This window comes from Ovis aries, chromosome 3 (assembly GCF_016772045.2).
Source record: "Ovis aries strain OAR_USU_Benz2616 breed Rambouillet chromosome 3, ARS-UI_Ramb_v3.0, whole genome shotgun sequence".
Classification (NCBI taxonomy): domain Eukaryota; kingdom Metazoa; phylum Chordata; class Mammalia; order Artiodactyla; family Bovidae; genus Ovis; species Ovis aries.
Window position 1 is genome coordinate 12456526 of NC_056056.1, and position 16920 is coordinate 12473445.

Sequence of the window (16920 nt, forward strand, 5' to 3'; positions counted from 1 at the left end):
TTTTATTATTTTTATTTATTTATTTATTATGCAGGAGACCCAGGTTCAATCCCTGGGTCAGGAAGATCCCCTGGAGAAGGGAATGGCAACCCACTCCAGTATTCTTCCCTGAGAATTTCATGGACAGAGGAACCTGATGGGCTACGGCCATGAGGTCGCAGAGTCGGACACGGCTGAGCAACTAGCACTGCTTAAATATTCGTTTATTTATTTGGCTGTGCCAGGTCTTAGTTGCAGCATGTGGGATCTAGTTCTCTGACCAGGGATCAAACCTGGGACCCCTGCATCGGAAACTTGGAGTCCTAGCTGCTGGACCACCAGGGAAGTCCTAAGACCAGTAAGTTTTTAACTAAAGCTATTCATATTACTAAAATTCTTTTAAAATGTGAATTAAACAACAAAGATGATTTTTTAAAAAACTGCTTAGTTCTATGGTAAGTGGTGGAGGAAGACCTACTACCTCTGGCTTCTCTCACCACTAGTTGATTGGAAAAATAAGACATACCATCAGTTCATTTCTCAGGCTCATTTGTAATGAAATGAACAAAACTGAAAATAATAATGAGATGCCTTATTTCACCTACTATTGGCAAGAGTGTCAAGAAACAGGTACTTCTTAAATATGGTAATGGCAGTGTATGTTGAAACAGAGTTTAAGTTATAAGAAGCCTTTAACAAAAGTATATGTACCTTTTTATCTAAAAATTTTGCCTCCAGGAATTTATGTTAAAGATAATAATAAAAGAAGAAAAATACTTGAGAATAAAGGTATTTATTAATCTGTTATTTATGACCACAGAAAATTGGGAGGACTTAAATGTCTAAATTAGGAAAATTATTAAGTAAATTACGGTATAACTACATTTTTGCACATGTTAAAATCATGTTTTTAAATCAATACCTAATAGCATGGGAAAATTACTGTTCTATAATGCATTTAAAAGCAGTATATAAAGCTATATAGAGCATGATTCTATTTGGGTTTTCTAAATATGTGATCTGTTTCTAACTCTACCTGGAAAAAATCCACAATATGATTAATTGTGGGTTTCTGACTAAATTTTATTTTCTTCTTTATTGTTATTATATTCTAAATTTTCTGTAGTCAGAATGTAATACTTTAATAATTAGAAGAAGCCATGAAATTATTTTTTACAATTAAAAAAAGGGAAAGGAAATCCATACAAGTAGATACAAATGACTAATAAAAAATGCTCAACCTTGCTAGCTATTAAAAATGCAAATTAAAGTAGCTGTGTGACGCTATGTTTTAGCTGACCAACTTTAGAAGAAAAACCTGCTAGTTCACAATATGTTTTGGCAACAGTTTGGTAAGAGAAACACTCCTACACTGAAAATTTGAGTGTAATTTGGTTCAGGCTTTCTGAAGAGCAGTTTGGCAATATATATCAAAATTATTAAATGTATATAATTTCTCGATAGAGTTGAGTTTGAAGATATGTATTTGTAGTCCTTGAATAGCTTAAGGAAATAATTAAGGAATTGTGTATTGTATATAAGCAAGAAAGCCTATCACAGCACTTTTAAAATATATAATAATGAAGAGTTGTTTGTTATAGTACTATATTTATAGATATGGAAACATGTATAACATATTGTTAAATTTGGGGCTCTCCAGGTGGCACTAGTGGTAAAGAACCTACCTGCCAGTGCAGGAGACACAGGTTTCATGCCTGGGTCAGGAAAGATCCCCTGGAGGAGGGCATGGCAACCCATTCTAGTATTCTTGCCTGGAGAATCCCATGGACAGACGAGCCTGGCAGGCTATGGTCTATAGGGTCGTAAAGAGTCAGACACGACTGAAGCAATAAAATATAGATAAAAACCTGCCCTTTGTGTGATCCCTTAAAAATTATATGTACATATATGTAATAATTAGGTATGGAAAAGCGTCTGGAAGAATATACCCCCAAATGTTAATATTGGTCATATCTAGGCAGGTGGGATTATGGTTATTTTTAGATACCTTCAAGACTTCCCTGGCATTCCAGTGGTTAGGACTCCGTGATTTCATGACTGAGGATGTCATGACGGAGTCCCTGGTAGAGGGGCTAAGATCCTGCAGGCCATGAGTAAGACCAAAAAAAAAAAAACCAAACAAATGGCAACAACAAATGAAAGTAAAAGTATCTGACTCTTTGCCACCCCATGGACTAGAATTCTCCAGGCCAGAATACTGGAGTGGGTAGCCTTTCCCCTCTTCAGGGGATCTTCCCAACCCAGGGATTGAACCCAGGTCTCCCACATTTCGGGGGGATTCTTTACCAGCTGAGCCACAAGGGAAGCCCAAGAATACTGGAGTGGGTAGCCTATCGCTTCTCCATTGGATCTTCCTGACTCAGGAATCAAACTGGGGTCTCCTGCATTGCAGGTGGATTCTTTACCAATTGAGCTATCAACAAACAAACAAACAAACAAAAACTTCAAAATAAGAATTTAAAAACTTTTACAGATTTTGAAATACAAATTAAAAATTTAAAAACTTCCCAGCTAACAAGCAGGCTGAATGCTCAGAGCTAAGTGCTACCATGGGTTCTGCAGGGTCAGCCTCCAGAAATAGGCTACAGGAACCTCCCTGGATGAGTGAGAGCCCTGCAGTTTTGGTCCATGGAGGAAATGCTTCCCATTTGCCTCCTTCCCAGGGTGGTCCCGACCTGTAGTATGATGGGGTCCCTGGGAGAGATCTCAACCTCAGGGTGGGGCCAGTGCTGGCTCCTGTCACCTGACCCCTGGGACCTGTTCCTCCCAATTTTCTCTGCTCCCTGCCACCCACCACTGAGTGTGTGTGCTGTGTACATGCTAAGTCACTTCATTTGTGTCCGACTCTGCAACCCTGTGGACTGTAGCCCGCCAGGCTCCTCTGTCCATGGGTTTCTCCAGGCAAGGATACTGGAGTGGGTTGCCATGCCCTCCTCCAGGGGATCTCCAAGCTTCTTTGAGTTTCTCAGATGAAACCTGCTTTTCCTTTCAAAAGATCTCAGCTGGAAGGGTCTCTGCTCACTAAAATATCCTTCCTTCTCCCTTCCTACTTTTCCATCACCTGGAGGAGTCAACTCTGCTTCATGTTTCATCTGAAAAGTCATCTCTTACTTTTGTATATGATACTTATATTTACTATCTTGAGTGTGGTGATGGTTTGTGGGTGTCAATATATGTCAAAATGTGACAGATGTGTATTTTCATTATATGTGCAGTTATTACATATTAATTCTACTTCAGCAAGCTGAAAAAAGTAACTTCCCTGGTAAGGTAGGTCTGAACTCCTTCTGTCCCCACCTCCAATACCCCAACCATATTAACCTTCTTTAGTCTGTACCATGAGTAGGAGTAAATGACTCATGTTTTGCATGGTGATGAATGAATGATTGAGGGTAAAGGAGAGCCAACCTGTGTTCAGAGGATGGTGGAGACTCCAGGAGGGAGGAGGAGGCACCGTAGGAAATCTGGAGATGGCAAGTCCAGAGAGGTCATAAGTTGGAGGTCAAGCCAGATCTGGGTGTCCCATCGTTGAGGGCATGGCAGATGGTCTGCCTCAGCTTCCCCAGTCTAAAAATCGAGGAGAATTATAGTATCAATAATGATAATATTAATGTTAAGCATTATTTTTGTTGATGTTTAAATGATTTAAGCACACAGCTTAGAACAGTGCCTGACCTATTGGAGATGCTAAGTGTTCTTATTGAGCCTTGTTTGGCTGTGAATAGCCCTGGTGATCGATAAGTCTGGGAGCCCCTGGTATAAACCTTTGGTCAATTTGGATTCAAGTTGAAGGCGGGTGACTTCAGGGGTCATCTCCTCTCCCTCAGAGACCCATCTCATCCTCTGTCCTCTTCCAGTCCACTGTTTGACAACCCCCATCCCTTCAACCTTCTCTGCAGTGCTTGGAACCCCTGCCAGTTTCTCTACGTGATCTTGCAAAGCTGTTTTTCTACAGCCTCCTCTCTCCTCACGACAGGGAGGCACATATGTTGCAGCTTATGCTTCTATTTAGAGTTGGGAATTTGAGAGGGCGCACACACGTGGACAAGAATTTGTGTGCATTCTCATGTGGAACTGTGGGCTTGTGAACACACGTGTGCCCATGCACGTACATGTGCTTGCATGGACCCACATGGTTGTCCATTTACCCATTTTCACGGGCACATGAGCCCCTGAATGACTGTGTGAGCGCATGGAAGGGTATGTGTTTGGAGTATATACACACACGCACTTGTGAGCAGACAAGGGTGCCCACGACCATGTGCTTGTTTGGTGTGGTGCAGTAGGATATATTCTACGTGCATCTGGGTTTGTGTGTATGTTTGCACATGTGTGCTTTTGTGTATCTGTGTGCATATGGTGTGAGCTTGCTTCTCCTTGCGCCCCAGGAGGCACCAAGGCAAGTGCAAACTACAAGGAACAAAGGAATAATCTGCATAATTTAGCCTTTGATCTCTGCCACCCCCAAGCCTCCTTTGCTCTCAGTCCAGCTGCCAAGCTGTTTCCCCAGCCCTGCAGACTCTGTCTTTGAGCTTTGTCTTCTGGAAGCCTCCACCTCTCCTCATCACCCCACGAGAGGAACAGGGATAGAAAAAGGTAGTGAGCATGTATTGATGCCTGTGGTGCACCAGGCACCTGATGCTTGACATGCCTTCGCAAATCTTTGCAGCAGTCCAGCAAAGTATAACCACTTTTCCCATTTGACATTTGAGGAAGCTAAGAACCAGGGGAATGACTGTACCTCTAAGGGATGGAGCTAGAATTCGAACTCAAAGCCCGTACTCTTTCCCCTCCACAAGATTGTCTCCTGGTGCATGCCCAGGTCCTGAGAAGTTAAAGTCCAGCCAGAGCTCCTGGAGGAGGGGATATCCTGGGAGACACGGTCCGATGCGGAGGGAAAGGGAGGGTAGGCTGGGCATCAGTAGGGGCCCCAGAGTTTGGTCAAGAGGGCAGAGTGGAGAAATTCAAGATGTCTGAGTGGTCCCTGGGTGGAGTTGGGGAGAGCAGGGGATTGACCAACAGCAGAAAGATGAAAAAGCATCACCTTTTCCACTCCTGGTTTCCTTGGTGGCTCAGACAGCGAAGAATCTGCCTGCAATGCTGGAGACCCGGATTTGATCCCTGGGTTGGGAAGATCCCCTAAAGAAGGGAATGGCTACCCACTCCAATATTCTTGCCATGGACAGAAGAGCCTAGCAGGCTATATAGTCCGCGGGGTCGCAAAGAGTTGGACACTACTGTGAAGGCTACATCAAATATCTCCATTTCTCAACTGGAAAATGTGTGTGGGAGACAGATTTTAGGTCTTTACAAGCTCTTGTTAAAACTAGTATTTGTTGACTCTACTGTGCTAACTCACGTGACCTCATAATCATTTTATAAGATAGTTATCCCTATTGTTCCCGTTTTACTGATAAGGACACTGAGGCTCAGAAGGGCTATGTTGCTTGCCCAAGTGGCAGAGCAGGAAACAAACAGGGAGCTGTCTGACCCCCACTAGGCGTCCCTGTTTGAAGGTTTAAGACAAATAGTATATAAAATACAAATGACATAGCAGGCACTAAAATGATATATAAAATACCAATGACATAGCAGGCACTCAACACATAGTAGTGAATAGTAATCACGGTGATGATGAAGATGTGTTTTGCTGAGGGTTGAAGCAGCATTACATTCCTGAAAAATCCCACACTGCTAGTGATCTTTTTTAGAATAAAGGCTTCTTTCCCTTCTGTGCTTGTGACAGCCAGACCAGACTCAAAGCCCAGCCACCACTTTTAAGCCTTGTGGTTCTGAGTGCCCTAACCAATATGAGCACCATTTTCTTACCTATAATGTGAGGAGAATAATAGCCCTGCCCAGTTCCTCAAAAGGCTAAATGCAGACTTACCATATGACCCCAGTAATTCCACTCCCAGGTGTTTACCCAAGACAAATGAAAACAGAGATCCACACAAAAACTTGTACGTGAATCTTCTCAGCAGTGTTATTCATTTTTGCTTGTTATTTGACTGCCTTTGGTCTTGGTGGTGGCACGCAGGATCTTTGTTGGGTCCTGTGACCTCTGTTGTTGTGGTGTATGGATTCTCTAGTTGTGGAGGGGGTGCTCCGTAGTTGCTCAGTAGTTGTGGCACACGGATTTAGTTTCTCTGTGGCATGTGGGATCCTAGTACCCCAACCAGGGCTTGAACTTGCAGTCCTCGCATTGCAAGGCAGATTCTTAACCACTGGACCACCGTGGAAGTCCCAAAGCAGTGTTATTCTTAACAGTTCAGATCTCTATCATCTGATAACTGGATTAAGAAAATGCAGTATGTCCATGCGGTGGGTGGATTGTACATACATACAATGGATTCATCAATAAAAGGGGGTGAAGTATTAATACATGTTGCGGTGAGGATGATCCTTGAAGACACTGTACTTGGTGAAGGAAGCCAGTCAAAGAGATCACATAATGTGATGCCACTGATATGAAATGTCCAGAATAGGCAGATCCATAGAGACAGAGAGTAGCCTAGTGGTTGCCAGAAAGAAGAACGGAGAATGACTGCTAATGGGTATGGGATTTCCTTTTGGGGTGAAGAAAATGTCCTGGAATGAGATCGTGGTGATGGGTATACCACTTTGGGAGTATACTAAAAACCACTGAATTGTACACTTTAAAAGAAGGAATTTTGTGGCATGTAAATTATATCTCAATAAAAAACACAACTCTACCTCACGGGGCGGGGAGCGGGGGGCTTGTGATGTTTAAAGGAGATAACAGAGCCTGCCTTGTAGCCTGCCTTTTTAAAATGCTAGCTACTGTGATTACTGTACTTATTCCTAAATGATAGGTATTATTTAGGTCCTTAACCTGCTTTTAGTTCCTTAACCTCCTCAGGGCTTCAGACTCCTCACCGACAAGCAGGAGTGATACTCCTTTAATTAGTTAGGGTTTCTTAGTCACAGATACCTACTCTGGCTCATGAGTATAAAGGGAATTTATTGGAAGGCTGTAATGTGGATGACTTTGAGGCAAGGACAAAGAGCCAGACTCAGAAAGAAAAGTCCAAGGACAGAATCTAAAGAAGAGTGCAACAGAGGAGGGATGGAGTTACTGGGGAAGCCTGGGGCTCCGGAGTCAGGCTGTCTGGGTTCAAATCTAGCTCTGCCCAGAAGGGCTGTGGGGCCTTGCTCTGTTGGCTCAGTTTGTTCAGCTGCTAGACAGGGAAGAGGGGAGGGTTATCAGGCCTCCTTTGTAAGATCCTTGTGAGGGTTCAGTGAATTAATGTCCATCAATACTTATCTTAGTGCCTTGTATTGTAAACACTCAATAAATATTACTGTTATTAACAGGGCCTTATCACTGGGATGATTCAACTTGACTCAGTTTTTCTGACCGTGCCTCACTCTGTTCAAGGTTCAGATCCCTAGAAAAGGTGATGGGTCTAACTCAGGTCACTCACCTATTCCTTGACCAGGCAAGGATGGGAAATCTTAATTGACAGCCCCACCAAGACTGCAGGCTATGGGACAAAAAAAAGGAAAGTGAAGTCGCTTAGTCATGTCTGACTGTTTGTGACCCCATGGACTGTAGCATACCAGGCTCCTCTGTCCATGGGATTTTCCAGGCAAGGGTACTGGAGTGGGTTGCCATTTCTTTTTCCAGAGGATCTTCATGAACCCAGCTCTTCCACACTGCAGGCAGATGCTTTACCATCTGAGCCACCAGGGAAGCCTTAAGAGAGGTGATACCCAAAGGAAAAGACTGAGGAAAGAGGAGCGGGGCTTAGCAACAAAACCAACCCAAGCCCCCTGCAAATACTCTCAGATGTTCGGAAGATCAAAGATAATATGAGCAAAGTTCTGGCATGTTGTGGGCTCTTAGTTACTGGGATTCTTCTCAGCTGATGACTGTTCTCTACCTGGGAGTTCTGGATTTTTCATTACCATTGAAATATAATTTGGGGACAGATGGTAAAGGCATTGAATGGTATGTTAAGGCATTTGCACTTTATTCTATGAAAGAAGCAGGGAGGACCATCTCCTGAAAACCCCACAGCACGCTCACAATCCCCTGTACTGTGGTCCCTATCCCCTCAGCTGTGTGACCCCCAAACAATTTACTTAGCATCTTCAGCCCTGTTTCCCTGTGCATAAAATGTGTGCACATCTTAGGTCACTGTGGGGTTTAAATGAGATAGTATTTGCAAAATAGAATAGTGTCTGGCCCAAGGGAAATGATACAAAAAAAAAAACCATAGCAATGATTTATTTATAAAACATAGTTAAAAACTCTGTCTCACCAGATTGGTGGGAGAATCATTTGGGATCAAAGAAGCTGTAGCACTTGCACGGTGCCATGCCGCAGAAAGGTCCTTCCTTGATTGTGATCACCACAGGCAATGAGACACACCGTTGGTCTAATTACAGGCTTTTTGGGTGAAACAAAATAACGTTAAATGTACATGTTAGTGATGGGATGGAGCCTGATTTCAGAAATATTAAACTATGAAAAGGGTGTGTCTTAGAGTGGAAGAAATAAAGTATTGATAATTCAATGTTTCAAATAATTAAAGAATGTTCTCATAGAGTCTGTTACCAATTTCCCAAAACTTAGAACACAATATTGCTTGCTTAATGCTAAAAGGGCACTGAGCATAATTTAATCTTTCCTTGAAGCTTCTGAATTTCCTTGAAGGCAAGATCAGCAATTTTAAAATACACTTTTAGATCCTCTAACTCAATGATTCTCAATCCTGACTGCACATTAGTATCCCCCAGGGAGCTTTTAAAAAATACCGTTGCCCGGGTTCCATTTCAAACCAATTAAATCTCTGAGTCTCTGAGGGAGGAGCCTGAGCACTGGAATTTTTCGAAGCTCCCCAAGTAATTCTGATGCACAGAGTCTGAGAGCTGCTCTTCCCAGCAGAGGTTGCCACTGTGTTTGGAGATGAGGTTGAAGAGGTCTGTAGAGGCTGGATCTTGGAGGGTTTCATACAACACAACACAGGCTCAGTGTTACTCTGTAAGATGGGGAGTTACCAAAGACTTAACAAAATTGTTCATCTGGTGTGAATTCAAGTTAGAATGGCCACTCTGGGGACCTGTGGGGATGACCTGGAGTTAAGACAGGAGGAAAAGGACTTAGGGGAGAGGCCACTGCAACTATGCAGATTCTATTGGTTATCTGTTGCTGCGTAACAAAACAGCTCCCGAATCTCCTGGCTTTAAGCAATGATTTGTTATTTCTTCTGATTCTGTGGATTGGCTCTGCAGTTCTCCTGCAGACCTCACTGATGCCCCTCAAACAGTGGCTTTCCATTGGTGGACTGGTTGGGAGCCAGGCTGGCTGGAGCAGTCACACTTCTCTCCAGATGGTCTTTCATCCTTGACTTCTTCTCAGCATGGTGCTCTGGGGGCAGTGTTCTAAGAGAGTGGTGACAGAAACTGCAAGATGTCTTAAGGCCTAGCCTTGGCAGTCATACACTAACCCTTCTGCTTGATTCCACCAGCCAAAGCAACGTACAAGGCCAGCCCGGATCCAAGGGGTGGGGAGAGAGCCTCCACCTCTTGATAGGAGGCAAGGCAAAGTCACGTTGCAAAGGGGTGTGCATGTGATAGGAGGAATTTGTAGACTTATTTCACAGTCTACCACACAGATGGAAAATGCTGAAGCCTGGCCTAGGGCAGGGCAGTAAAAAGAAGTGAATGCATTCATTCAGTCAGTCAGGTGGCTAGCCATTCATTCAATAAGAATTGACTGAACACTTCCGGGATGTCCAGCTCTGTGCGTGTTAGTCGCTCAGTTGTGTCTGACGCTTTGCAACCCCATGGACTGTAGCCCACCGGCTCCTCTTCTGTGGGATTCTCCAGGCAAGAATACTGGAGTGGGTTGCCATGCCCTCCTCCAGGGGATCTTCCCAACCCAGGGATTGAACCTCTGTTTCTTGCATTGCACGTGGATTCTTTACCATCTGAGTCACCAGGGGCATTGAGAGGGATAAAGCTGTAACTGATGATGAGAGAGTACTACTCTCATGGAACTTATTAGCTATGGGCAGGGGAGACATGCAATATAAGGCAAATCAATATACTATGGTTCAATGTGGAATTGAAAAGTGCTATGAAGAAACATAAAATTGGATAAGGAATGAGAGAGAACTATTTTAGATGGGGTGGTCCAGAAAACCCCTCTGAATAAGTAAAATCTGAGCAGAAATCTGAAGGAAGTGAGGGAGTAAACCATGCAGATGTTTGGAGGAGACCAGCAAGTGCAAAGGCTCTGAGACAGGAGCGTTCTTCATCTGAGAAGTGGTAAGGAGTCCCATGTGGCTGGGACACAGTGAGTGAGGGAGGGATTGAAAGACGATGAGGTGGGAGAGGCCAGTAGGGGTCAGAGACTGTGGGACTTTGTAGGACACGATAGACTTTCTGGAAAGGGAGAGCTTTTGGTATCTTATATAAGAGCATAATCTTTTGTTCCCAAAGGCTGATACTAGCTGCTGCGTTGAAAAGATTGAAATCCGGGAGACCAGTTAAGAGGTTATTGCTTGGACAACATCTGTAGTGGAGAAAGTGGTGAATAAACATCAGATTCCAGGTATATTTTGAAGGCAGAGCTGATAGAATTTCCTGAACTGTTGGATATGAGGTGAGGGAGGAGAAAATAAAGTCCAAAGCTTTCGGCTTTAGCAGCTCAGTCAACCGTCGTGCCATTTAATTTGCTGAGATGTGGGGTCCCTGGTGAAGGAATAGATGAGTTGGGCGGAAGCACAAGTTTGGTTTTATGTATTTATTTATTATTCAGTATAATCAGTAGAGATATACATATATCCCCTCCCTCCTGAGCCTCCCTCCCAGCCCTCTAGGTCATCACAGAGCACCGAGCTGGGCTCCCTGTACCACAGCAGCTTCCCACTAGCCAGCTATTTCACACGTAGCAGTGTGTATATTTCAACGCCGCTCTCCCAGTTCGTCGCCCCCTGTGCCCCCCTCATGTCCACGTATCTGTTCTCTATGTCACAAGTTTGATTTTAGATATGTGAAGCTTGAGATGCTTCTAAATGTCCAAGACACAGGCAGTTAGCCGCTAGTCTGGAGTCCAGGCTGGGGTTGCAGATGGCAATCTGAGCAGTCTCTAGGGCTTTGTCAGATCTTGAGAGTGGAATGGATCACTTATGGAGTAGGTGTGATAGTGAGGAGGTCTGAAGACCCAGTCCTGGGGCACTCCAACCTCAACAGAAGAAGGGTTAAGGGAAAGGATGTAGCCCATCGGGACTGAGAAGGAGTGGCCAGTGAGGTGGGAAAATAAGGAGGGCTGTGGAGTCCTGGAAGAAAGATTTCCCAGAAAGTCCTGGAAGCCCTGGAAGAAAGATTTTCCAGAAAAGAGCAGAACAGTGGTACTGGATGCTGCCGAGGCTTGGCAGAGTCATAGTGCCAAGACAGTGGGGAAGAGGCAGGGGGTGGGGTGCATTAGACAGGTAAACTGAGGCAGAGAAAGACCTAACCACAGGGATTCAACAACATGGAAGACACAGATGACCTTGATAAGATTAAGTGGAGCAGAGTACTGTGGGGTGAGGATAGAATAGGATAATTGCAGAGAAAGTCGTGCGTGTGTGTGTGTGTGTGTGTTGTGAAAAAGTGGAATATTTGTATGTTGGTGGAATAGTTTACCAGAAAGGGAAAATTATCAATGATGCAGGCATGAAAGGGGGTCAATTGCAGAAACAAACAGCACGTGATCCGGTGGACAAGGGCAGCAGCAGGCCTCAGGTAGCAGCAAGCACAGTTCTTCCTTTGTATCCAGAGTGAGGGCAGAGCTTGAAAAGGGCTCCGAGGCAGGTAGATTGAAAGATCTGGCGTTTGGAGGGTGTGGAGAGTCCGGAGGCATTTGGAAAGTAGAACAAGGAATGAAAGCAGCGACCTCAGGATGGAAGGCGGCTCCCAGCAAGACCATCTCTTATCAACAACCTCTCCCAACACCCCACCCGCGCCCGGCCTGGCGCCAGGCCGAGGGGCTCTCTGATGACTCACTCAGTGTCTCGGCCGCGGAGATGCTGAGGAGTTCACAGCCTAAGGAGGGAGACAGACCTGTAAACCCACAACTTCAATACAATGTGTTAATAATAAAGACCCATTCAAAGTGTTTTGAGAACAAAGAGGGAGGGAGTAACTCTGCCTGGAGGGGTCAGAGAAGGCTTCACAGAGGTGAAATTTAAATGAGGCTGCAAGGGGGACAGGCTGGCTGAGGGGAGGAAGGTCATTCAAGGTGGAAGGGACGTCATGCGAAAGCTGCTTTCACAAGATGGGCAAGATCCTTTTACCGCTTCTCTTTCTGCTCCACCTGTCTGTCTCTTTTCTTCCTACCTACCGCTCCCTCCCCACTCCCCCCACCACCACCCTAGCTGTTGTCTCTCAGGCTTTCTTGGTTCAAGAGGAAATTTTTCTTTTTTGGAAAGTTTAATAAACTTCCGTTCAGCCTGTACTGAGTCATGACAAAGGTGTGTTTCACACTTAAACAAACGTCTCAGATGTTATTTTTTGTACTTGAAGCACAAGCTATTTTTAAAGAAATCCAAACTCACTGGGACTCAGCAAGGACGATTTCTGTGACCTCTTTTTAAGAAGTGAGCCTTTGAAAGGAGCATAGTGACCAGTGGTGGCAGCATAAGAGGACCTCCTGGCAGTTCTTTCCTTTAAATGTTTCAGTGAGCCCCTGAGTAGCTTCACCTTACTAAGGCTTGCATTTTATCTTGGCTATCTGGTCTTCTGGAAAACTTTCAGGGAGTATGCAATAATTATCCAGTAACAGAATAAGCAGAGATGAGGCCTCCACTCTTAGAGGTAGACCAAGATAATGGTAGGGAGAGGGGGAGGACGGAGAGAATAGGCTGGATTTGAGAAAAATTCATTTTTATTTTTTTGCCAAACCCTGCAGCATGTGGGATCTTAGATCTCTCCCCTCCAACCCCTCCCCCCACCCAGGGATCAAACCCACACCCATTGCAGTCTTAACCACTGGACCACCAGGGAAGTCCCTTGAGAGAAGTTTAAACAGAGCAACGAACAGGGGGCAAAGCCATTTCCCATAGTGGCGCTGTACTAATCTCTGTATGGGAGGCCTGACTTTGCTATCAGTTCCTTCCCTCCCTAAGCATACGTAGCACTCCTCAATGGAGTCTATATCTCCACCCACTTGGGTCTGGTCGGGCCTGTGACTACCGTGATCCACTGAACCCAGGGACGATGATGCTGGGCCAGTTGTAGGGCTAGCTTTAAGAGCTTCTGCTGTGAGAATCTTAAGACATACAAAGAGGCTGAATATAAGTAGTCCAGTTAACATTTCACTTGAGCTCCCCAGCTAAGAGAATGAGTGAACCATCTTGGATGTTCAGCCCCACTGAACACTTCAGCAGAATTCAGCCCCAACTGACCTCTGACTGTAACTTCATGAGAGACCCCAAGTGAGAATCATTCAGTGAAGCTCAGTCAACCTATAGGACCATGAGAGATAATAATTACTCTGTTTTATTCCAAGATAGACATTTTAAAACAACAATGCCAGTATCATTCCTAACAAATAAGATTATTGAGAGAAATTCAAAATCTCTTTGTTACTGTTTTTTTCCTTTATGCTTAGAATATATCTCAATGAAGATGTATGGTCAAAAGTACTTTCTTTTAAGGTCAGTTGGGGTAATTTTTTTTTTCCTGTGGGCATGTTATCAACCTCATATAAAGTTATGTTCATGTTTTGGCTTGTTTTTCATATTAGGGATTATTTAAAATTTTATATGACTTAATGATTTAAATATTTACATAAATTATTTATGGGATTTCAAAGTCAAAAAGCTATTTCACAAGGCTCATTTAGAGAAGCCTCACTTCCAATCTTTTTCCCTCTACTCTGTTTTCTTTCTCCCCCATAGAACTCCTTTTAAAGCTTGGTTTCTCAATCTTGGCACCACTATTTTGGGCTGGATTATCCTTTGTTATGGGGGGAAAGAGAGCTATTCTGTGTATTGTAAGATATTTAGCATCATCCTTGGATCCTCCCCACTAGATGCCAGTTGTTATAACAACCAAAAAAAAAAAAAAAGCCTCCAGACATTGCTGAATGTCCTAGAAGAGGGGTTGAGGGGATGAAGAAGGAATTACACCTAGTTAAGAATCACTGTTTTAAGGAAAATGATTTCTTGCTGGCTTGAATATTTGACCCCTAGTCTAAAATATCTGCATTTTATGTTAAACCCATCATTTTAGGCAATCCCTTTGGACCAACATGAGCACTAAATTTAGGGCATTAAGAATCACTCATAAGATGGCTGTCCCAGTCATCCAAAATATGCTTATATTATTAATATTTGTAGGTTATAAGATATATAATTTAGAAACTTCTCTTAGAACTTGTGGACCCTAAAAATGTGTGCACCCGGAGATCCAGACACCGCAGTGCTTTCCCTAGTTTGCAAAGTACTGGGGCTGGGTGATTTCTTAGGGCATTCCTGATGTCTGAAAGTAATCTTATCCTAAAAGTCAAGAAACTTGCTTTTCAAACAGGAACGGACAGCACAGTGATTGAAAACACCAAGTTGAATCCCAGGTCTTTAACTTGTCAGTTCTGTGCCATAGTACAAGTTACATACCTTCCTGGAGCCTTAAATTAAAATGAAAATTAAAATCCTACTTTATAGGATTGTTATGAGGATTAAAGACGTGATGTGGAGTTCCTTGGCTGTCCCATGGTTAAAGACTCCACACTTTCATTAAAAGGGTTTGAATCCCTAGTTAGGGAACTATGATCCTGAGTGCCAAAAAAAAAAAAAAGACATAATGGATGTTAAGTGCATAATGTACTGCCTAGAATATAATAAGTGTTTAATAAATGTTGGCTCTTAGTGTAATTACTATCAGGGCTAGGTGGTGGTGTGCCAGGGACTATTCAGAGCCACTCGATAGATGAGGAATATCTTCTAGAGTGAATTTCTTCTTGAAGAGTTGGAAAAATGGGTTAAAAATTTTTTTTTGTTTAACTTTTTATTTATTTTTATTTTTGGTCCCACTGGGTCTTCATTGTTTGCACAGGCTTTCTCTAATTGCTGCAAATGGGGGCTACTTTCCAGGTGCAGTGCACGGGCTTCTCATTTCGGAGCTTCTCTTGTTTCGGAGCACAGGCTCTAGATGCGTGGGTTTCCGTAGCTGCAGCGTTTGGGCTCAGTAGCAGTGGTGCACAAGCTTAGTTGCTCCATGGCACGTGGAATCTTCCCGGACCAGGGATCAAACCCACGTTCCCAGCATTGGCAGACGGATTCCTATCCACTGTGCCACCAGGAAAGTCCCAGGCTTTGAATTTTTCTCCTAAAGGGAAGTAATTTAAAACATTATTTTCATGTTAAACATGGGGATAAAAGGTGAGATGTGTATGAATTTAAAAGATGAAAGGTGAGACTTCAAAGAGATGTTATGCTTGAAGTGGATGAATTTGGGCTTTATCCTCAGACCTCCTGTGAGAGAACTTTGGTGGAAACTGTCAGCAGTAGATGGGCTGTTTTGCATCTTTAACTGATAGAAGTATCAGGGATATTAGAAGTCCTTCTGGAATTCCTGGTATTTTCTTGTCTTTTTTGAGGTTTGGTAGGGCTGGGAAAGTCTGCTGGGCATACATTCAATAAATATTTAAGTGCCTACTCTATGCCAGGCACTATTCTAAGGCATACAAAGAGAACAAATCAAAGAAACATTCTGCCCACGTGAAACCTTCAATCTACTGGTCATTCAATAACTATCATAGCCTCAACGAGAGAACTGAAATGGGGAACAGGAGGGGCAATAGGTTCAGGGTTTCGGGGAAGAGATCCAGCACTTATGAATAGTTTCGTAGCTTGTGAGACGTTCCTATAGATATCCTGAACAGGCTGTTGAATGAAAGCCTAGAGCTTTTATTTTCTACTCTTTTTTTTTTTAAATTAAGTTGATATGTTGCATTTTCATTTTTCTTCGGTTCAAGAAAATTTAATTTTTTTTGGCCTCGTAGCATGTGGGATCTGAGTTCCGTGGCCAGGGATTGAACCGGGGCCCCCTGCAGTGGAAGCATGGAGTACTAACCATTGGACCGCCAGAGAATTTCCTCACTTGGAGCTTTTAGATATTTGTGGTGGAGTTTTGGTAGTCATAATGGCATTTATCGGAGGGAAGTAAAGAATGCTAGATATCCTGCAATGTATGGACAATTAGGCATCATGATTTTTGGAATGTCACACTGGACATTTACATAGGTGAAAGTTCTATGTACAGTTATCTAAGCCTAACAACTAACTCCCTTTTTCAAACAAAGACAAAGTACATTCTAGCATGATTTTAATATTCCAGGGAGGCAAATACTATGCAAAGTGAATGAAGATTACACCTTTTTGTGTTCAGACTCTACGAAGGGTTATTCACCATTTTAGAAAATCGTGTCAGCAACCACAATTTTGCTGTGATGTTCAAGTCTCCTCCAGTTGGCAACTGAAGCTGTTGGTTTTGGGTCAATGGTTCTCAAACAGCAAGGTGCATGTGATCACCTGGGGATCTTGTTTCTTTTCTTCTTTTTCTATAAAGAATAGAAGAGACTGTTTGGAAGACAATGGAAAGAATCCAGGAGAGAAGAAGAGGCTGACCACAACAGAGGCACGTTAAGGGATGAAGTCCCTTAGAGGGTAGGTAAGGAGGGCATCCAGGCACAGGGGAAGGACCTGGTCTTGGTGAGAAGAGCTAGGTTTTGTAAAAAGAGGGGAGGATGAGAGAATGGCTGAAGGTACATGTAGATTTAGAAAGATGACGGCACAAAGTTGAGGGATGTCCTATCCCCTAGGTCCCACCCCCCACTTAGGTCAGACTGGCCACCTTTCTGTTTCTAGCTTCTTTCTACTGTGGCCTAGGGTGGGGGGAGGG

At 43.6% G+C, this 16920-nt stretch overlaps 1 protein-coding gene across 5 annotated transcripts in view; it reads left to right on the forward strand.

The window, feature by feature from the left end:
- Positions 1 to 16920, forward strand: part of STRBP (spermatid perinuclear RNA binding protein) — a 178332-nt gene that overhangs the window by 1944 nt on the left and 159468 nt on the right. The window contains exons 2-3 of one of the 5 annotated variants that reach the window (XM_060411825.1): positions 35 to 337; positions 16588 to 16685. The exons of 1 other annotated variant lie outside the window; for it this stretch is intronic. The gene's annotated coding sequence lies outside the window, so the exon portion shown is untranslated. The remainder of the gene's footprint in view (positions 1 to 34; positions 338 to 16587; positions 16686 to 16920) is intronic. 3 more of the 5 variants (XM_060411826.1, XM_042245730.1, XM_060411830.1) reach the window with 3 other exon arrangements.